Source organism: Myotis brandtii, unplaced genomic scaffold (assembly GCF_000412655.1).
Source record: "Myotis brandtii unplaced genomic scaffold, ASM41265v1 scaffold139, whole genome shotgun sequence".
NCBI lineage: Eukaryota > Metazoa > Chordata > Mammalia > Chiroptera > Vespertilionidae > Myotis > Myotis brandtii.
In genome coordinates this window covers 2200878-2213827 of record NW_005354965.1, presented here as the reverse complement: position 1 = coordinate 2213827, position 12950 = coordinate 2200878, and positions in this window count along the sequence as shown.

Sequence of the window (12950 nt, the reverse complement as noted above, 5' to 3'; positions counted from 1 at the left end):
CGCTATTGACAACGGGCGAGCCAACAGTCTGGCTTCTGCCACCAAAGTCCTATTTGCTCATTTACTGCCGTCTGCAGAAGCAGCTGTTAGCATGAGAAGGTGGACCTGTTGAACCCAAGGATTAAATTATGGTTCTTGAGTTCTTCGTTCCCTGAGATAAAATGTTTTAAAGGAGCCCCACCCTGGGGTCCATTAGCAGGCTCTGGCGTAGAGAGCACCTGTGAGTTCCATTAGCCACTTACTTTTCTAAAAGCTTCATTGATTAGCCATCGATTTGTTTATAAGTTTCATGCATAAAACTTTTGTGGGGAAAAAAGTTTAAAATGTGAAATTTGCATGGAAACCGAGTCTAGAAAAATAGTGGTAAATATGAGTTTTCCTTAAAATGGTTTTTGCTAGTGGAAGACTTACGTTTCTTGGGTTCCAACATTTGGCCAGATAAGCAACAAAGATTATACTTAATTGTCACAACTAGAGGCCCGGTGCACGAATTCGTGCATGGGTGGGGTCCCTCGGCCTGGCCAGCGATGGAGGCCGATTGGGGCCAATCAGGGCCACCTCGCCCAGTCTCAATTGGGGCCAATGGGGGCCAGCCAGCAGGGGGCAGGGACCGTGGAAGGTTGGTTGTGGGAGCGCACTCCTGTGTTGAGCATCTTTCCACTCGTGGTCAGTGCATGTCATAGCTACCGGCCGATCATCCAGTTTTAAAGGTCACTTAGGCTTTTATATATGTAGATGTTCTCGGGAGCCATCTGACTAAAAGTTTTCATCAGAAGCTTGTTCCTTTCTGCTGCTCCATGTGCAGGCCAAGACATGATGCAGGGTCACTACAGGTGATAATGTCAAACTCCAGAAAGCGTTGAGAAGAAAAAGAACGGCATTTGTTATCGATATTTTAATGAAAGGCCCAGTTTCTAGCCTTTAAAGTTATCATTAGTTCATAATTGCTTTTTTAAAATATGTTGTTATTGACTTCAGAGAGAGAGAGAAACATCAGTGATGAGAGAGAATCATGGATCGGCTGCCTTTTGCACACCCCCAACTGCAGCTTGAGCCCACAACCTGGGCATGTGCCTGACTGGGAATCAAACCATGACTTCCTGGTTCGTGGGTCTTTGCTCCACACTGAGCCACGCCTGCCGGGCTATAATTGCTTTTTTAAATTAAGACTTTACTGTTTTAGAACCATTTTAGGTTCACAGCAAAACTGAGGGGAAGTGGCAGAGATTCCCCATGTCCCCTACACCCCCCCTACTCCCTTTCAACATCCCTGCAGAGTGGTGCCACTGTTACAGCTGGTGAACCTGCCCCCATACATCCGAAGGCCACCGTGTACATGGCGGCTCACTTTTGGTGTTGCGCACGTTATGTCTTTGGGCAAGTGTGTGATGACATGTATCCATTATGGCCTCATACAGTGTCTCCCTTCACTGCCCTAAAGTCCTCTGTGCTCTGCCTACCATCCGTCTTTTCTGCCCCCAACCCTCAGCCCTCAGCACCACTGATCTTCTCGCGGTCTCCATAGTTTTGCCTTTCCCGGTAAGTCATGTAGCTGGGATCTTACCGTGTGTAGGAAACGCTGAGACTGGTGTCTTTCGCGTCATGCTATGCGTGTAAGGTTCCTCCTCCATGCCTTTTGGAGGCTTGATAGCTCAATTCTTCTTAGCGATGAGTGACATTCCATCGCCTGGTGGACCACGTTTGATTCTTCACTACTGAAGGACATCTTGTTGCTTCCGAGTCTGGGCAGTTATAATAAAGCTGCTACGAACATTCATGTGGTCGTAACATAGGCTTTTCTGTGAATGTATGTTTGCAATTCCTGTGGACATATACCAAGGCGTGAGGTCACTGGATCACATGGCAAGAGCCGTTTTAATTTTGTGAAGAACTGCCAAACTGTCTTTCCAAGTGGCTGCAGCGTGTTGCATTCCCGCCCTCCGAGACTGAGGGTCCCTGTTGGTCCAGGTCCTCGTCAGCTCTTGGTGTTGTCAGGGCCCGGATTGTGGCCTTTCTCAGAGGTGCCAGGTGCTATCTTGTGGCTTTAATTTGCATTTCCCTGGTGACATGTGATGTGCAGAACCTGTTCAGAAGCCTATTTGCCACGTGTCTCTCTGCTTTGGTGAGGTGTCTCTTAAGCTCTTCGGTTCACTTTTAACCGGGTTGTCTCCTTGTCGAGCGCTTTATCTCCCTTGGATGACAGTCCTTCCCTTCGTCACATGTACCTTTTGCGAAGAGTTTCTCCCAGTCTGTGGCTTGCTTCCTCATTTTCTTGACATTGTCTTTCACAGCACAGACATTTTAATTTTTTAAAAAATATATTTTATTGATTTTTTACAGAGAGGAAGGGAGAGGGATAGAGAGTTAGAAACATCGATGAGAGAGAAACATCGATCAGCTGCCTCCTGCACACTCCCTACTGGGGATGTGCCTGCAACCAGGGTACATGCCCTTGACCAGAATCGAACCTGGGACCCTTCAGTCCGCAGGCCAACGCTCTATCCACTGAGCCAAACCAGTCAGGGCCAGACGCTTTTAATTTTAATAAAGTCCAGCTGGTCCGTTTCTGGTTTGTGCCTGCGCTTTGGTGTTGGTTCTGAAAGGCCGTCACCGTCCCAAGGCCGGCGGCTTTATGTCCTCTGTTATCTCCCAGGAGGCCCAGGGCTTTGCATTTCCATTTAGGTCTGTGGCCCGATGTGAGCTCGTGTGCGTAGGGCGTGAGGTCTGTGTCCAGATGCCCTGTTTTGCATGCCCATGTCCAGCTGTGCCAGCACCGCTGGTGAATCCACCCTTATTTTTAAACGATGTGGGCTCAGCATTTTGGCAGATGTGGCCTGTGGCAGGTCAGAAAGATCCCCCATAGCAGAAAGCATTTAGTTCCAAGAAAAAAAAGAAGAAGAAGAGCAAATGCAGAGCTGGAAGAAAATAGTGAGGAACTCAAAATGCAAACGGCTGGTCTGCACCAGACACTGCCGGAGCTGCCGGACCAGAGGGTCAGCTAAGTTCCAGGGAGGGCGACATCGCCTCTGCTGCTCAGTCTGATGAGAACTAATCTGTTCCCATTAGAAGCCTGATAGTTTAGTTACATGTGCAGTTCTGAGAGAGGGTTCACTTACCTTTGGTTTTATAAGAGATTTGCTCCTCAGTGAAAGAAGGAAAGTATAACAAGTTTATTCTCCTGGAAACATAATTGGCACAAGATGACTTGGAAAAAAAATCATCTGTGATCATACAAGCATTTCACATCTCAATCTCCCCCTGGTCCTGTTGGGTCTTTTCACTGTGGATATCAATAACTCACGGTTTATTATTTGCGAGGATTAATCAGAATGTAAACCTTGGAAGCTGTAAATTAGCACCTGTGTTATGAATGCAGGGTCGCCTGTACAATAAAAGTCCTCAAAAGCTTGCATAGGAAAGTTTAGCATCTTTGGGAAGAATCAGGTTTAAAGATTGGCCGCCCTGGCTCGTGTGGCTCAGTTGGTTGGTTGGGTGCACTGAAAAGTGACAGGTTCAAGTCCCAGTGGTCAGGGCACATGCCCAGGTTGTGGGCTCGGCCCCCAATAGGATGCTCTCTCATCACTGATGTTTCTCTCTCTCCCTCTCCCTCTCCCTTCCTCTCTGAAATCTTTTTCTTTTTTTTTAAGTAAACTTACCTTCCCATTTCTTTGGAACATGGAAGTCTTTTGCATTACTATTAAATCCGTGAATCAAAGAGAAAGCAATCTTAGAAACAGGAACTCAACCTCACCTGGTATTTTCTGTTGAGAAACTGGGAAAATGGGGGTGCACAGCAAGATGGCTGGCACAGAGGGGACCCCCAGGCCCAGGAGCAGAGGCACTGCTTTCTTGTGTGTGTGTGTGTGTGTGTGTGTGTGTGTGTGTGTGTGTGTTTTTACCTGAACCCGCATCGCATCTTGGAACGAAGTATGACACAAAAGAGGAACCCCAAAACCTATACCGAGCCTCCAAACATTTTCGATTCAACTTTCTGGATTTTTTCCAAAGACAGAATTCCATGTGTGACCTCAGATAAGAAGGGACTGGTAGTTCGACCTTCTCCCAAGATGCTGGGCGGTTATTTCATTTATTGTTCGTTTATTTAGTATGTTATCTATATTATAAAAAGCCAGCGGCTGTAACGCTGGGACGCCGGAATGACCAAACGACCGGTCACCAGGAGGTGCATTGATGGGTCCCGTGGTGGCGGTGGCGGGAGGGACTCTGGGTCTCGTGCGATTTCGCGTGCTGAGCCTCTAGTTTACTTATAATCAATTCGTGCTTTTCTTTATTAGTATCAAGGAGATAAGATGTGGGAACAGGGATGAAAGCAGACCTCGCCGATTCAGGCATTGCGACGATTTCAGACGCTCTACCCGGAGCCTTCTCGGGTCGCCCGTGGGGCCCCAGCTCTAACAATAGAATATTGTCGTGTTTTTGGCAAGGGCCGCAAGGTTACAATGGCACGCTACCAGGTTCATCTGTGTTTTGAAAATATTACAGTAACAACAACAGCAGTAATAATAAGTGGAATTGTTGGAGCACTAAGAAAAGACCGCATTCACGAGGGACGGTTGCGTGAGTCAGCCCGGCAGGATAAATGATAACCTGGCCTTTGATTCGGCGCGTCTTTATTGGGTGATGGAGATTGGACCCATCTGTGCCTAATCCGTCTTGCTCGGGGCTCGGCCCTCTGTCTGCTCCGAGGGAGGCGGCCGGCACACCTAGGCCGGCGGCACAATGGGCGCCTTTGTCTCTCCCTGTGCCTTTGTCTCTCTCAAATACTCTTCTTGCAGCCAGAGAATCACTTTTAGGTTTTAAATCAAATTAACCTTTTTTCCCCGCTGCAAGGCCATAGATAGTAGTCTGGATAGGGAGAAAAAAATAGCTTTTTTCCACTTGCAAGTATTTCCATAGAAATTACATCAGAAGGGCCCACGCCGGCGGGGCTCAGTGGTTGAGCACTGACCTATGAACCAGGAGGTCAGGGTTCGATTCTGGACTGTTTAAAACAACAGAGAGGCTGAAATCTAAACAGTTATCAAAGGGACAGAAGGGGAAGTGCATGGGGCAGTCGGGTCCGTGGTCTCGGGTTTTATTTGCTGCCTGTGGGCAGGTCGCGGGGGGTTGTAAATCGGTGCAGGGTGGGCGCTCACTGGTACATCCCCCTCCAGGAGGCGGCTTCCTCCAGGGGGCCTCCCAGCTTTCCGACCCAGCATGTTAGGCTGTTCTTCGCGTGGAACAGGGGGTGAACCCGGAATCCCACATGTCGCGGGCTGTGGTTACATAGAGCTGCGTGTTCTGTGTAGACTTTGGCAAGCACACTGCGTGTGCCACCGATGAGCCACGCTGCTGTTTACGGGGTGCCATTGTGTTTGCCTGCTAAGTTTCATTCAAAGCCTTCGCATGGGGAAGGAGTCTGTAGCCACACTGGGGGGCTGTGTCCCAGTGGCCCTCTGGGTACTGGGCGAGAGGTTGTGCATCTGGAGACATTTGGCTGCTATGGGCAGTGAGTGCGGGTGGCACCCAGTAGACAGGGGCTGGGGGTGCTGCAGGGTGGGCGCTCACTGGTACATCCCCCTCCAGGAGGGGGCTTCCTCCAGGGGGCCTCCCGGCTTTCCGACCCCGCGTGTTAGGCTCTTCTTCGCGTGGACCAGAAGTGAACCGGGAATCCCGCACATCGCGGACTGTGGTTACATAGAGCTGCGTGTTCTGTGTAGACTTTGGCAAGCACACTGCGCGTGCCACCAATGAGCCACGCTGCTGTTTACGGGGTGCATCATATTTGCCTCCTAAGTTTCGTTCAAAGCCTTCGCATGGGGAGGGAGACTGTAGCCGCACTGGGGGGCTGTGTCCCAGTGGCCCTCTGGGTACTGGGCAAGATGTGCAACTGGAGACATTTGGCTGCTATGGGCAGGGAGTGTGGGTGGCACCCAGTAGACAGAGGCTGGGGTGCTACCCTACACCCCACAATACACAGAGCAGACTCCACAGCGAAGGCTCACCCAGCCAACACGTCAACAGTTTCATGGTTAAGAAACCCTGCTGTTGGGGGAAAGCCCCAGGAGTCTAACTTCAGGATTTGATCCCGAATTGCTGACACGTGCGGAGCCTTATTTAAATGCACACGGAGCGGTCATAGGGGAAGCTTCACACACAGGCAAAGCAGCGGCTGCTCCCCGGGGGCCGGTGGGAAGACAGGGTCTCGTGTTGATGGGGGATTAGTAGTAAAAGCACATGGCGGGCAGTCACCAAGGCCACAGAAAGGACAGTGCATTCCTCAGCCAACAGGTAACGCCAGGCAGTTACCACACCCTGCGGGCTCATTAACCTCCTTCCGGGCCCAGCATTGACCTTTGGGCCGTATTCTGGTTTTCCGGGGAGTCAGCCCAAACCTGAGGCTGAGAGAGAGAGTTAAACAGTCCTGGGGGGTTAAACAGTGAGCCCCACGTTCCCCACACGCCTTTGCTGCTGCAGCCATATTGCATCCTTGAGTTAGTTCTGCTGCACCTGCTGTAACCAGTTTACAGAAGCATCTCAGCGTGTTCACCTATCGTCCGTCGTACCCATCCTGTTATTGCCACCGATACCAACGTCCCTGCACCCAGAGTGCTGCTCAGAACGCTCAAGGTCATCGTTAGCCATGATTTCATTCCTCGCTTTACACGATGGTAATACGGATGCTCGTGAAGACTTACCTGAGCAACAGAGGAGCTAAGAGGCCAAGAGCTCAGTGCGAGGCCATATGACGTTTGACTATCGGAGTCGGGATTTAAACCGAGGGCTCGGCCCAACTCCATCCTGGTTAGAATCACCAACGACGTGACCCTGGGAAGGAGGTCCTGGTGGAGGGAGGGGAACCCATTGGGTCGGATCCATTTGTAGTTCTCAAGAGCACGTCATGAAGTCAGTTAACAGATGGGCGGCACATTCGTTTAATTACAGAAGTATATTTTGGTTTCCCTTCTAATCCTCTTTATGAATTTCATTCTTTTTGGAAAAAAATTGCTGGTTAAACTTTGCACACAATGCAATGTACAGATGTTGTAGTATAATATTATACACATGAAACAAACCGAAACTTATTAACCAGTGTCAACCCCATAAATTCAATAATAAAAATAAATCTTCAAGTCATTTGTTTAAGAATCCATTAAGTAGGAAGAGATCATATTTTAGATCATCAGATGTCAAGTGAAGACAGGATCAAGAGTGCGGAAGAGAGAGAGGCAGTGAGAGAGAGAGAGAAGGAAAAGCTCCTACCATCTGCGTGGACGTTGGCAAGTCATCCGAACTCTCCACAGCTCGCGTGCTGCTTCTAGGGGTGGAAACACAGTCCTCTCCCCGATGCTGAGTTGTCGCGCGGGTTGAATGCCATGTTGCATCACAAGTAAATCCTCTAATGGAGTCCTCAGCACATGTCATTGTGTTAGCAGGTCAAGACCACAGCATGGTGTCCTCGAGGAGCATGTGGGACCAGCAACAGGGAAAGTGTTGTGCAGGGAGTGGTTGCTGGGAGGGAGCAATCTACAACCAATGATGGGGACATCTTCTCTCCAGAGGCTAGCAGCCCCCAAAGTCAGAACAGCGAGGCTAAAACTTGTCCTCTTCTCTTCAAAACACTCCTCCTCCTGACTGCCATTCATCCATCCATTCATTCATCCATTATTCACCTATACCCCTGGTCGGCAAACCGCGGCTCATGAGCCACATGCGGCTCTTTGGCCCCTTGAGTGTGGCTCTTCCACAAAATACCACGTGCGGGAGTGCACGTACAGTGCGATTGAAACTTCGTGGCCCATGCGCAGAAGTCGGTATTTTGTGGAAGAGCCACACTCAATGGGGCCAAAGAGCCGCATGTGGCTTGTGAGCCGCAGTTTGCTGACCACTGACCTATACTATTCATTAGCTACTTTTATAGTCTCTGTGGTACACGAAGCATTCTATTTGGGAATAGATAAAAAGTAAATAAAACTCTCCATAAATCAGTCATCCATGGAAATCTCGTAGTTATCACTGGCTCCGGGGCAGGTCTAATGTTTTTTTAGCTCTGCCCTGTCTTGTCTCTTGTTTGGACTTCTGGTTCTTCGGTTACCCGTCCTGTTTGGATTTATCTTACACACATGGCCAAGCTGGTTTCCTAAAAGTTCAAGTCTGACCAGACTTCCATCACGCTCAGCACTCCTCGGGGACTCTCCACGCCTAAGGAGGGAGCACAAATTTCAACAGGAGCCCCAACTTCCTGCGCCGCCTCGTCTCCCCCTGTCCCCTCCGAATGTTCAGTCCTCTAGTCCGGAGATTGGAAATGCCTGGTGTGTATGCAGCCACCTCTTTCTCCCGCGCCCACTGCAGACATCAGTAGTTGATCGCAGCACCCCTCCCCCCTGTGCCCAGTTGCCACCTCAGAATCTTCGGGCAGTACCAGACTATCTGAGTGGAGGCTTCCCGTGAGCCTTCGTGGGCCTTCCCTCCTCTGGTCAACTTATCAGAAGAAAAGGCACCAGAATCTAACTTGGGTTCAGGCTTTGTGGCTGCTGCTTCCAGTTGTTTTTAAAGACACATGGAGTAACCTGTCCTCCAATGTAAACAGTCCCTAGCAGACAAAGACTCTTCCAGACGCTTAGAACAACAATCATGTCATCAACGTGGTTTCAGAAGAGTGAGTCACCTGTAGACACAGGTGTGCAGAGACCACGACCACAAACCATTTCAAAACCCTCTCTGTCCCTTCATGGGCTTCTGGGCTCTGACAACCACAGAGAAAGAACAGCTCCGGGTAGATCAGGTGGTGGTTATACCGGGCAGCAGAGTCCGCCTGGTTCCAACCCAAAGCGACAGGGCGTTGACGGAGATGGACTCCTCCCGCCGGTTCCGCCAGCCTTGCCCGTGGCCCTGAGCGGCCTGCTGGGCTCGCAGGGCCCTGAACGTGAACGCCTGGTGGGTCCAGCCCTGAGGGCTCCCAGGCAAACATGGCCACTGCCCTCCCGACAGCAAAGGAAGAGGCGGGTGACATTAGAACTGAGCACCTGCCTAGGGATGAGCACGCTTATCCTTAAAGAGCGAAGACGTTTGTCTTCGTCTCCCTGCGTCTGCTACAGTGATTAATACTGAAGAGGGGTCACCCGGGTACTTCTCACAGAGGGAACCCCAGAGCGGCCTGGAGAGAAACTTCCTGGGCCCCGGGCCCATCGGCACATTCGGGGGGACCCCTGGGAACCGCCCACAGCCTGGGCTCGGGAAAGCACATCAGATTCCTTCTCCTGAGGAGGGTGCAGCCTTGGCCAGAAACATGTCAATGACTTTTAATTAACCTTCTAGTTGTCACGTGCCCCTGTCAGAGCTGGTGTCATGATAGAGAAGCTACGGCAAAGGGCCAGCCCTGGGCCTGCGGGAGAGGCCGTGAGAGGCGACGGCAGTGCCCAGCGCACCTCGCACACAGCCCCGGGCCACTCCTTCCTGGTGCCGATCCGAGTGGCTGGGATTTTCTCCACAAGGAGCTGACGGCCGCGGGGCATGTACTGTCTCCGTCTGACCGATGGCAAAAGCGCCACCTCCATGCGGAGAGCGATGCCGCCTGCGTGTGCCCTGTGCCCAGGAGAGAAGCCCTGCGAGTCTCCCGCCCTCGGGCATCGGTGAAACCCCCCCTGAGAGGCCGCTCCGAGCCTTCCCCTGAGATGCTCCCCAGCGGGCCCGCGGCCTGCTGTCCTAGGACGCCCTGAGCCTTAGCAAAGCCCCAGTGTTTGCTGTGGATCCCGTCGCTGGCAGATTCCATCGACCACGGAGACAGCGCCGCTGGCTCTTCCTGTTGGGCACACGAGCTATTTGCCTTTTAAAAAAATACATCTTGTAGCTCAGCCGGCGTGGCTCCTTGGTTGAGCATCAACCTGTGAACCAGGAGGTCAAGGTTCGATTCCCGGTCAGGGCACATGCCCCGGTTGAGGGCTTCATCCCCAGTAGGAGGCGTGCAAGAGGCAGCCAACAGATGATTCTCTCTCATCATTGATGTTTCTCTCTCTCTCTCTGCTTCTCTGAAATCAATAACAATATATCTAAAAAAAAATTTTTTTAATACAACTTGTAGTGTGCATTTCCCCAAACCTGGAAAACACAACGAGGCAGAAAGCAGACCACAATGACTCTGTGTCCCTGTCCAGAGCCGATTCCGTCAGCCACTGTGCACAGTCCTGCTCTTGTTGTGGCTTTTAGTGGCCACGGAAGGGGATGGTTGGGTGCAGGGAGTACCGCCTTTCCACGGCACCTGGGACACGGAGGAGAGCCGCCAGCTCCGGCCTGGGGGGGGCACAGGTGACCCAGCCTCTGCCTGCTGTAAACCCCACCGACCCTCACCCTGCCCGTCTCAGTCTGTCAGTCCACATGTAAGCATTCCCTGAGCACCGCTCTGAACACGCCCCACCATGCTCACACCGCCTCCTCCCTCGCTCCCTAAGAAACGTGATGTTTCAGTCGGGATGTTCGTGTCCCTGGGCCCCGTGACAATGTTCCCCAAGCCATGCGGCTTGAAACGCCAGACGTGGGTTGTCTCACAGTGGCAGGCAGAGGGAGCAAGACCTCGGCCACGAACCGGAACGGGAGCAGCGCTTGGCGGGATGTTCGTGTCCCTGGGCCCCGTGACAATGTTCCCCAAGCCATGCGGCTTGAAACGCCAGACGTGGGTTGTCTCACAGTGGCAGGCAGAGGGAGCAAGACCTCGGCCACGAACCGGAACGGGAGCAGCGCTTGGCCCCGTGGCCGGGCTGCGCTGTTGGGGGGACGTCTCCGGAGTGTGGGGCGTCCACGGTCTCAGCTTTGCACATGAGCGAGCGCTCTGAATTCCCACGGGACAGCGGGCTTTCTAAAGTTAACCCTGGGCTGTGGGGCTTGGGGTTTGGGGTTTTTAGCAACCACTATAATTAGAGTTTCCTTTGAGATCAAGCGCTGACTCTAGAAACGGGCCCCGGTTGGTGTTGGTGACATCACGACTTAAAAATGCACGTAACGGACACCCAGGGCGAGCTGGTTACACTCGGCTCCTCACGGGGCGGCCACGAGCTGCAAAGGAGCGGAAACCAGGAGCTAGCGGGCAGCGGTGTAAATATAGATGTTCCGCCTCGCCGGTGCAGAGCGGGAGGGCCAGCAGCCCGGGCGCTGATGGCTTCACTCTTCTGGGCGCCCTGAGCTGCAGCCACCTGGGCCTGCGGCCAAGGCAGTAACAGCCTCCGAGAGGGGCTCCGGGTCCTCGCGAGGAGCTAGAGAGCTCGGCCCTTAGGGGCTGACAGACAGGCAGGACATCGATAATGACCTTCTGGCCCTGGCTGGTTTGGCTCAGTGGATAGAGCGTCAGCCTGCAGACCGAAGAGTCCGGGTTCGATTCAGGTCAAGGGCTGGTACCTCAGTTGTAGGCTCCTCGCCAGCCTGGGCCCTGGTTGGGGCTCGTGCAAGGAGTCAACCAATTGATGTGTTTCTCTTACATCGATGTTTCTCTCTGTCTTTCCCTCTTTCTTCCACTCCCTCTAAAAGTCAGTGGGGACCTGGCCGGTTTGGCTCAGTGGATAGAGCGTCAGCCTGCGAACTGAGGGGTCCCAGTTCGATTCCGGTCAAGGGCATGTGCCTTGGCTGCGGGCGCATCCCCAGTGGGGGGTGTGCAGGAGGCAGCTGATCGATGTTTCTCTCTCATCAATGTTTCTGGCTCTCTATCCCTCTCCCTTCCTGTTTCTCTCTGTCTTTCCCTCTTTCTTCCACTCCCTCTAAAAGTCAGTGGGGAAATATCCTGGGGTGAGGATTTTAAAAAATAATAAATAAAATCAAATAAAAAATAGGGGGAAAGAATGTTTAAGGAGCTCCGTTTCTGCAAAGGGGTATTTGAACACACGTGTGACCTGCTGTGTGGACATGTATGTAAATGCTCTGGCTGCCCCTCCCCCACTGAACCTCAGAGCCTGGGTTTTGATTTGAAGGTTCGGGAGGAAAACGGGGGAGCGCTTCACTCCGCAGGTTCAGGCCCTCTCCGCAGAGTCCCGTGGGGAGGGGTCGCCAGCGGCCCCGGGAAAGCAATGTGTCCACCTGGAATGAGAGGAGCGAGGGCGGACTCACTGCCGTTCAGTTCGGTCTGAAGTTGGTACATTTCTTGGTGTTTCCGGCTGAAAGCCGTGCCCTCGTCCATGGGACCAGGAGCCTCCGAGAGCTTTCATTCTTGCTTCATCTCTTTGGCCAGAAGCCAGTGTCACCATGATGGCATCGCAAGGGGCCAGGGGGCGGGACTTGGGAAGGCTTTGCTGTGGGATTAGACACACTCATAGTAGCATCGGTTTATGGAAGGGGCGGGTGGTGAGGCCATAAAAGGTGCTAAGATGCTGAAACCTACCCTGGAAAGTAGCAGAGAATCATCAAACTCAGTAAAATCGCGTGAAGGCAACGCCCCACAGGCGGCCAGGCTGTCGGTCTCCGTCGGAGTCGCTGTGCTTTGTCCACATGTCCGTCCAGCATGGGACGTGAATTCCGTCCAATCCCCCACCCGCCTGCGCGCTCGGCTTCCGGAGGAAGAGGTCTCGGCTGCTTTGTTCACGTTCTTGTTTAAACTCCTACCCCGGTGCCCGGCCGGGATCGCCACCGATTCACAGCGATGGGTGAATGAGCCAATGCTCAGGGCGGCTCTTCAGGTGCGTTTCAAAAATGAAGCGCTGGCGCAGAAGGCGCACGTTCCCTCCGCAGCGTGACTCACGTCTCAGAGGTTGCGTCTGACAGTCTTTCCGAAAGGTCTGCAGAGCTTGGTGAGGGCAGAGACCTGCGTCTGAGAATACCCGCTACCCAGCGTCAGTTTCCCACACCTGCCACCTCCTGGCTCGTTCTGCAAGGAGACCCCGGGGGAAGGAAGTATCTTTACCTCCGTGCTAACTGGGTGAACCGTTTTCCCCGGAAGCGTCAGGCCCCGCTGGGCACCAGTCCGAGGGGTG